Here is an 8,687-nt window from a genome sequence, read left to right as displayed (position 1 = left end):
TTACCTTTCTAACAATTCTCTACTAGGGCAACCCATCTATCCAAGAACCCAAATTTGCCAAGAAGTCTTTAGAACCTCCCATTTCACATAATCATATGCTTTTTCCATGTCTAATTTAATAATCTAATTATTACCTCCTAACTTTCTACCTCCCATTTCACATAATCATATGCTTTTTCCATGTCTAATTTAATAATCTAATTGTTACCTCCTAACTTTCTGAATCATGTCCATGACCAACTCATTTGCCATAGCAATATTCTCTTTGATGATCTTCCATTGACGAATGCCCCTTCTTTAGATACAATGATCGAAAGAAGTGCATTAAGTATCGTAGCTATGATTTTGAAAAGAATTTTATATACACAGTTACACAGACTGTTTAGCCTGAAATCAGTACTTTTTTTCTTTTTCTTTTATTTATTTATTTTTGGGGTTTTCACCTTTGAAATCAAGTTAAGGGAAATTAAAAAGCTCTCAGGATTTGGCTGCCCTCAAAGAAATTACATGCTACCTTGTAGATATCGTGCCCCACAATGTCCCAACAAGCATTGAGAAGCCATTTGGCTCTGGTGTGCTATCTCCAGCCACTACAAGAAAACTGGCCTTTACCAGTGGTCAAAACCGCCAACAAAGGCCCAGAAAACCGCTGGCAAAGCCTTTGCTTGCGGTTAGCTAACAGCTGGTAAAGCCTCGGTCGTTAAAGGCTTTATCGGTAGTCATGTTCCCTTTACTGGCAGTTGTGTTGGCTGCCACTGCATGTGGGATTTACTAACGGTTGTCCTGGCTGCCGCTTCATGTGGGATTTACTGACAGTTTGTACGGTACATTGTGGTATTTGAATTTTTGGGATCCAAAGCTTATTTAAACTCAAATGTCTTGATACATGTGGGACTGATTTAACTTTACTAACACTTCAATTAGCATTTAGGCACATAGCTGCGTTTGGTGGCTCTAGAATCACAACTTAACCTACATGTACTTGCTCCTAATTCCATAAAATGATGGACCTTATCATTGACCCTTTTGGGCAAGGCCCACCTGATTTCACATTCCTCTTAGGAAGTAGATTGTACCTAGTGATTGTTTTCGTATAAAAAAATACATGCCTATGTGGCCCTTTCACATGCATCGAGCTGCCGCGAATAATATTTACAATAATAAATTGAATAGTTTCAAAAATAAATAAATAAATAAATAAAATCCATCGATCTATAGCTCCCATTCATCCATGCCTAAAACCTGCAAAACAAAATAGTAAAAAGAAATTAATTGGTATCAGAGTTAGAGATTGGAATTCAACTCAATATTGCATTAAAATACATATTAAAGCAATCGAAAACTTACTTATCTTGTACTTTGTGGCCCACCTGATCACGAAATCAATGGGGATGATGATAAAAATGGTGGACCTGATAATGGGCCATAAAATGGAAAATTGAAAGAAAAAAACATCAATTTTTCCAAAATAATACTACTTGCACTCTAACAACAGTTTATTAACTTATCATGATATTTACATTTTCAAGCAAGTGAAAAATTTTGGTGTCATAACATCATTTATCCTTCAAAAAGGAAAAAAAAGAAAAAGAAAAAGAAAAATAAATGCAGAACTTGGCTACGTCCAGTTTTCGAAATATCGATACTATCGGCTGATATTATCGTTATCGCACCCTTGCGAGACGAAACCCTCACAATAACCTCCGGAAGATATAAAAAAATCTAAAATCCAGACATCGGCCGATATATCGTCGATATATCGTTGGTATCGCCACAACCGACCATTAAAAGCTACGTATATGTGAAGAATCAGAAAAAAATAAGAGAAATCGGAGAGTACCTGTAGGCCGCAGTGAAGATCGGTGATCGAAGGTGGGAATTTTTCCGAGATTCCAGCGAGAAATTAGGCCGGATTGAGGAAACGTCGCCGCGAACATCGCTCCGGAATGCATGCATTCGTGAAGGAGAAGGAATGTGAAGGAGAGGGGTGCGGTGGGTGAAAATGGAGCGCGCGGATAGGTTTAAATGAAATGGTGACGCGTACTGAGTTACTCGGTACACTCTCATCGTACTGAGTAAACTCTGTTGGGCCCACTGTGAATTCATGTGGTTTATCCACACCGTCCATATGTTTTTCTAGATCATTTTAGGGGTTGAGCCCAAAACTGAAGTATATCAAAAGCTCAAGTAGACCATACCAAAGGAAACATTAGAAGTATTGATTTCCACCGTTGAAACATTTCTAAGGCCCCCGGTGATGTTTATGTGTCATCCAAATTGTTCATAAGATCATGTAGGCATGGATGAATGGAAAACACAAATATCATCTTGATCTAAAACTTTTGTGGGCCCTGAGAAGTTTTCAACGGTAGACTTCAATTCACATTATTTCAGGTGGTGTGGTCCACTTAAAATTTGGATATGATTAAATTTTGGTTTAAAGCCATAAAATTATATGATAAAGCTGATGTACGGAGTTGATACAGTGCATGAATGATGGTGGGACCCACATAACTTGGCGACGTAATGTGCCCCATCAATGACGGGTGTGGGATTGCGTATTGAGCGTAGCACGCTCTTATCTTGCAAAGTAAACTCTGTTGGGCCCACCGTGATTGTATGTGGTTTATCCACGCCGTCCATCCGTTTTTACTGATCATTTTAGGTGTTGAGCCCAAAATTAAACCATATCCACAACTCAAGTGGACCACATTACAGGAAACAATGTTGAATGAGCGTTGACCATTAAAAACGTTTTAGGAGCCATAAAAGCCTTGGATCAACCTGATATTTATTTCTTCCCTTCATCTTGGTCTTTAGGACCCAATCAATAAATGATGTCAAATAAACAGTACAGTGGGCCTTAGGAGGATTTTAATGGTGGATATCCAATCATTATTGTTTTCCTGTGGTGTGGTCCACCTATGATTTACATGCCTATAATTTTTTGTGTCAATCTTAAAATTATCCGTAAAAATGGATGAAACAAATACATTATGGTGGGGCCAACAGAGCACCAACCAACATTTAATGCTTTGTGCATTTTAATGCAACCATGCTTATTATTTGGTGTGGTCCACTTGAGCGTTGGATCTGCCTCATTTTTATGCTCATGCCTTAAAATAATCTGAGAAAAGGGATTGACGGCTTGAATGTACAGATACATCATGGTGGGGCCCGCCCACAGAACTACTCGTTCCGATCTAGGGACAGGCGGGGCTAGTACGCAATCCGCATCCGGACGTGGAAGATAATGACAGGTTGTGTAGCCAGACTAGCTACTGAAGTGACACATCAAGTTCTGTGGGGCACACCATGATGTATGTTTTATATCTACACCATCTATACATTTGCCTATATCATTTTAAGGCATGAGACAAAGAATGAGTCAGATCCAAATCTGGAGTGGACCCCACCACAGAAAATAGTGGGGAGAGGGACGCCCACTGTTGAAACCTTCCTAAGGTCCACTATGATGTTTATCTGAGATCCAACCTGTTTATAAGTTAAGACAGACATGAAAGAAGGGAAAAAACAAATTTCAGCTTGATTGAAAACTTTTGTGGCCCTTAGAAATTTTTAATGGTGGGCGTCCCTTCTCCACTGTTTTTTATGGTGGGGTCCACTCGAGCTTTGGATCTGACTCATTCTTTTTCTCATGGCCTAAAATGATATCTCCAAATGGATGGACGGTGTGGATACAACACACATCATGGTGGGCCCTATAGAACTTGATGACGTCACTTCAGGGTCCACCATGTCATTTATTTTCCATCTGACATGCTACAAATGTAAAATCCACCATTCATTCGGTGATCTGTACATACAAAAGCTGCCTAATTAAAAAACTATGGTAGGCCACACTAATGGGAGGAATGTAAAACTACTTCCAAATTGATGGAGATGATGATTACGAGCCACCACGCAACTTTATGTGGGTCTAGACCACGACTAGTCCCCATCATTAATATGTATATTTCTCAAATTTTACTTCTTTAGTTCTTCTTTTGCTTTTCAATGAATTGGTTGTGTTTTCATACATGACTATGATATATTTATAAATATCATGCATCCAATTTAAATATAATTGCTTTAGTTCAGTTAAACATCGCATAGCTTAGGACCCTATACAAAGGAAACTTATTATGTGCATATTTTTTTGAGATGTTATAATTTAAAAGTGTGTATTAAGGGCTTTTTTAACAATCTTCACCATTTCATTAAAAATTTCAACCATTTCCTCAATGTTTCCCCATGTTTCCCAAAAAGTGCGATAAATTATGCAATACAAACGATATATCCTGTGCGATAACCAATACATATCTATATCCCAAGGGTGCGATACATAGTGCGATACCGATATTTCGAACACTGGCTACGTCTCCTAAAGATGACAATTCTATTACTCGCCAAGTCAGGATTATTTAACATAATTTCAGTATATGATGACTTATCAGCACTGGTTCCCAAAATCACATGTAACTTGAGTTTTTATTTATTTACTCTTTTTTTTTTATCAGAAAGGGTGGGACAATACATATAACTTTATAGATTTGAAAAATTCGACAACTATACATACAGGTGGGCACCACTAAAAGAAATAGGTCTCAACTATCGAATAATCCATGCAAAAAATCAACAAACTTCACAACAAAGTGTTGAGGGTCAAATATTGGATAATAGACCCCAGTTATTACCTGAATTACGAACATGATACTGTTTTAATGGGTTATTTTAATCTTGTTTGTGATGCAAGGAGAATTGACAAGCATGGATTAAAAAGGATGCTAAAGGTATGGATTTAACGCTCTGGCATCACCAAGGTATTGGACGGAACTTTATAGGACCAAGATCAAGGATTTACATGCCAGGGATACAAGAAAATCAAGCCATTCAGGTTAAAGAGGCCTGAAAGTCGTCCAAGATGCAAGATCACAGGGTTTCCACCTCCGTTTGGCTTGAAACTCCATACGAGGTATGAGGACCATAAATGAATCGTACACGTCAAATTTCAACTGTTGGATCCTTGTGAAAGTGGCCCAACAGACATATTAGTCCACACATCAGCAATTTGAGGCCCACCTGATCTTTGGATCTGCTTCAAGTTTGGGACGCTTAAAATGAGATGGATAAGCAGATGGTCGGTGTGGATTTTATAAAAACATCAAGGGACTCACCTTATGTGATTGGTGTACACACAGTGCACGTCCACTCGCGTTGCAACAGATCAATAACACAGTCAAACTGCGTATTAATCGAGCTTTTTTAAAAAACGGTAACTGCCGTGATTTTCGCCTGCGAACAAAGGTTGCGCGTGATCCTTGTGGCCCACCAACATGCTGCAATGATCTGATTCGGACCATCCATCAGAATTCTACGGCCTATATCACCAAGACCTAGGTGACGGAATTGCAAAAGACAAGCAAGGATTGGTTACCAACCGTTCAAACGCAAGATGGATGACTGAGTGGAAGAACTTGTGGGCCACGCCGAAATCACTCCAATTTCACCATTCTCGACCGATTTTTCGTGAGAAATCTAATGAACGGACTGGATTTGTTGAGAAACACCAGGAAGTGGGCCCCACCAACGTCCAGCGTCAGTTCGAGGGCCCTGTTTTCGCACGTCCGCGAGTTCCGGATGTTCCGGAATTCTATGGGCCACTGAGTTCAATCAGATGAATAATCCAAATCGTCCATCGTGTATCTCGTCCAAAAACGCCCCAAGGGAAGTTGGTTTTTCTTAAAGAAGAGAGGAAAGTGAGCTGTGTTATGCTCATCTGCTGGGCTGCATAACAAGATTTACGCCAAGGAATCTTTCGCTGCATAAACGTACACACAACTCCTTCACTGACTTCACCTCTCCACTGACTTATACTTCAGTTTCTATAAAAGAGAGAGGAGTCGTGGGATTCAAGCATCCAAGTTTTGGAACATCAGTTGATGAAAGAGAGAGTTGTTTGGTTTCTTTAGGTTTATTTTGTTTGTTTTTTTATAATTATGGAGAGATCTAGTCCATCCATGATGGGCTAAACCTCTTAGCTAGGGCTAAGAGGTGAAGCTTGTAGTATGATGGGACTAATTCTACGACTTTAATTCATGCCATGAACTATGTTGATTCTAGTTTTAAATAATAAGAATATTTCTAGTTTTTAATGGTTTGTTGTAACTGAAATTACAATAGATCTGCGATGGCTTTAAGTATTTCTGTTCTCTTGTTGTGATTACGCAGTTAGGAAGTCCTGTTGTTCACCATCGTCTCTTGGGCATGGTTAGATGGCGACACCCTTCCTACTATTCATACATCACTCAGATTGACTATGAATTGGTTTAATTCTGTTGTTTGCTTTGTCTTATGGGCATGGTTTTGTGATGGAATTCATTGTAATTTACACCTGTCTGATCTCTTGAAAACTAGATTAAATGAAGTTCAGAATTGATTTTCAGGTTACATCTTCCAACTGGTGAAGATGGGGACTCAAAGTCCAATTGAGTTCATGAATCGACCGTAGATCTCCCTGATCTCTACAAGTGGATCCTCTGAATCCCTAGTTTCATTCATCTGAATTTCTTAAGTTTTACATTACTATTTCACCATTATTCCTCAAATTCATTCGATTTAGATTTTATCTTAGTCTAGTTCTAATTCTACTTAGTTTCAGATTACGTACAGGTTTTAGTCCCTTGGGATTTGACCTCGGTCTCACTGAGTTTATTACTACATCACAACCCTATACGCGGGGAGTGAACAAGTTTTTGGCGCCGTTGCCGGGGATTGACGGTTATGATTCTTTAAAATTAATTGGTTTTAGAATTAGTTTAAGATTAGGATTTTACTAACTTTAGTTGTAGATTTTTATTTTTATTTGATTTCTAGAACTAACCTGTTTCCTGTTTTGTAGGATCTCGACATAAACTTCTAATTTGGTAAATCCTTTCTAATTTCTCTTCTTTTTCTATTTTTAGAATTAGGATTTTAGTTTTAGAAACTTTCTTATTCTAAGTTTTTTTTTTTTTTAGAAACCAACCCAACTTTCCCGTTTTGTAGGATTCTGAGATAGGTTTCTAAATTGGTACTTTCTTTCTTAATTTCTTCCTTGCTATTTCTAGATTAGGATTTGTTTTCTTTTCTTAGCAAGTTTCTAATTCTAACTCTTTTAAAATCTAACTTTGTTTCCTAATTTATTTTTAGAAATTTTCTACTTGTAGACTTTTTGTTTAGAAACTAACCTTCCTATTTTGTTGGCTTTTAAGATAGAAACTTCTAATTCGGTAAGCTTTTTCTCTACTTTCTATTTTTCCGGTCTCTTTTAGTAACTTACTTTCTAGTTTAGGACTTTCCTAATTTATTTTGGAAATTTTCACTTTCTTTTAGGAATTTCTTCTTTTAGAAACTAGTTTACTTCTATCTTTCTTTTTAAGGATTTTCTAATTTTAGTCCTTCTCTTTTTAGAATCTAACTTATTTTGTTTTGTTTTGCAGGTTTTTAACTTAGGGACTCCAATTTGGTATCTTCTTTCTAACCTTCTTTTTCTAGATTTTTATTTTCTTTCTTAGGATTAGGTTTCGAATTTGATTGAGGGCTGCGAGTGTTTCATGCCCAAGTGGGCCCGTGACAACACTCGACGTCTCTTGACTGAAGAAGGATTGGTTGAGGGGTTGACTATCCATCGCAGGACTAGACACCACTCGAAATCCCCTGAGTTAATTGAAGTGATGGCTGAAAACCAACCTCTTCTACCCCAACCTAGGGTGGAGGACATTCAGGATGAGAATGAGGTGCATCAAGCACCCCCACCTCATACTTTATGAGATTATTTACAACTAGTGGGGGTGAGTATGCCCTCATGCATGATTTTTCCTGAAAAAACAGGACATATGGACATCAAGCCAGGGGTTATCCAACTCCTTCCTAAGTTCCATGGGCTTAAATCTGAAGAACCATATCTACATTTGAAAGAGTTTGATGAGATCATAGCTACTTTATATTTTAAAAATGTGTCTGAGGACACAGTCAGGCTGAAACTCTTTCCTTTTTCCTTGAAGGAGAAGGCTAAGATGTGGTTACATTCACTGCATCCTAGATCCATTGGCACATGGAATGATATGCAGAAGGAATTTATAAAGAAATTTTTTCCACATCATAAAAAGATTACCCTTAGAAAAGCAATCATGAACTTTACTCAAAAGGAGGATGAAACATTTTACCAATGTTGGGAAAGGTTCAAGGATTTAGTTAGTTCATGCCCATAACACGGCTTTGAAACGTGGTGCATTACAAATTTTTTATACGATGGACTGACATCTTTCATGCGCCAAATGGTCGAGACAATGTGTAATGGAGAATTTATTAATAAAAATGTCGACGAGGTATGGAATTACCTCGATAGTCTTGCTGAAAAAACACAATCATGGGACTATTACCCAAAATCGAACACCACGTTTAGGCCAACTCAATCTAAGGAGAAAGGTGGATTGTATCTCTTAAAAGAAGAGGATAATCTCAAGTATAAAGTGACTACGCTCATAAGAAAATTTGAGGCCATGAAAGGAAAGAAGGATAAGGTTAATGAAAGTGTTTGTGGCATCTATGATTGCAACATTCATACAACTGAAAATTGTCCTACAATACCTATCTTTCGAGAAGTGTTGAATGAACAATCCAATGCCGTAAATACTCATCAAAGA

The 8,687-nt window shown here is 37.9% G+C and overlaps 1 long non-coding RNA gene and 1 other non-coding gene across 2 annotated transcripts; both read right to left on the bottom strand.

Annotated features, from left to right (window-relative positions):
* Positions 1–967: 967 nt before the first annotated feature.
* LOC131220510 (uncharacterized) lies at positions 968–1,618 on the bottom strand. The gene is made up of 2 exons (XR_009158645.1): positions 1,348–1,618; positions 968–1,242 (listed from the first exon to the last, which is right to left on the bottom strand). It is a non-coding gene; the product is annotated as an uncharacterized LOC131220510 (long non-coding RNA).
* A 6,535-nt stretch (positions 1,619–8,153) lies between these two features.
* LOC131222086 (small nucleolar RNA R71) lies at positions 8,154–8,260 on the bottom strand. Its single transcript, XR_009159794.1, has one exon. It is a non-coding gene; the product is annotated as a small nucleolar RNA R71 (small nucleolar RNA).
* Between the last annotated feature and the right edge of the window lie 427 nt (positions 8,261–8,687).

This window comes from Magnolia sinica, chromosome 12, assembly GCF_029962835.1.
Source record: "Magnolia sinica isolate HGM2019 chromosome 12, MsV1, whole genome shotgun sequence".
In the NCBI taxonomy this organism is placed as follows: domain Eukaryota; kingdom Viridiplantae; phylum Streptophyta; class Magnoliopsida; order Magnoliales; family Magnoliaceae; genus Magnolia; species Magnolia sinica.
This window is presented reverse-complemented; position numbering and strand designations above follow the sequence as displayed.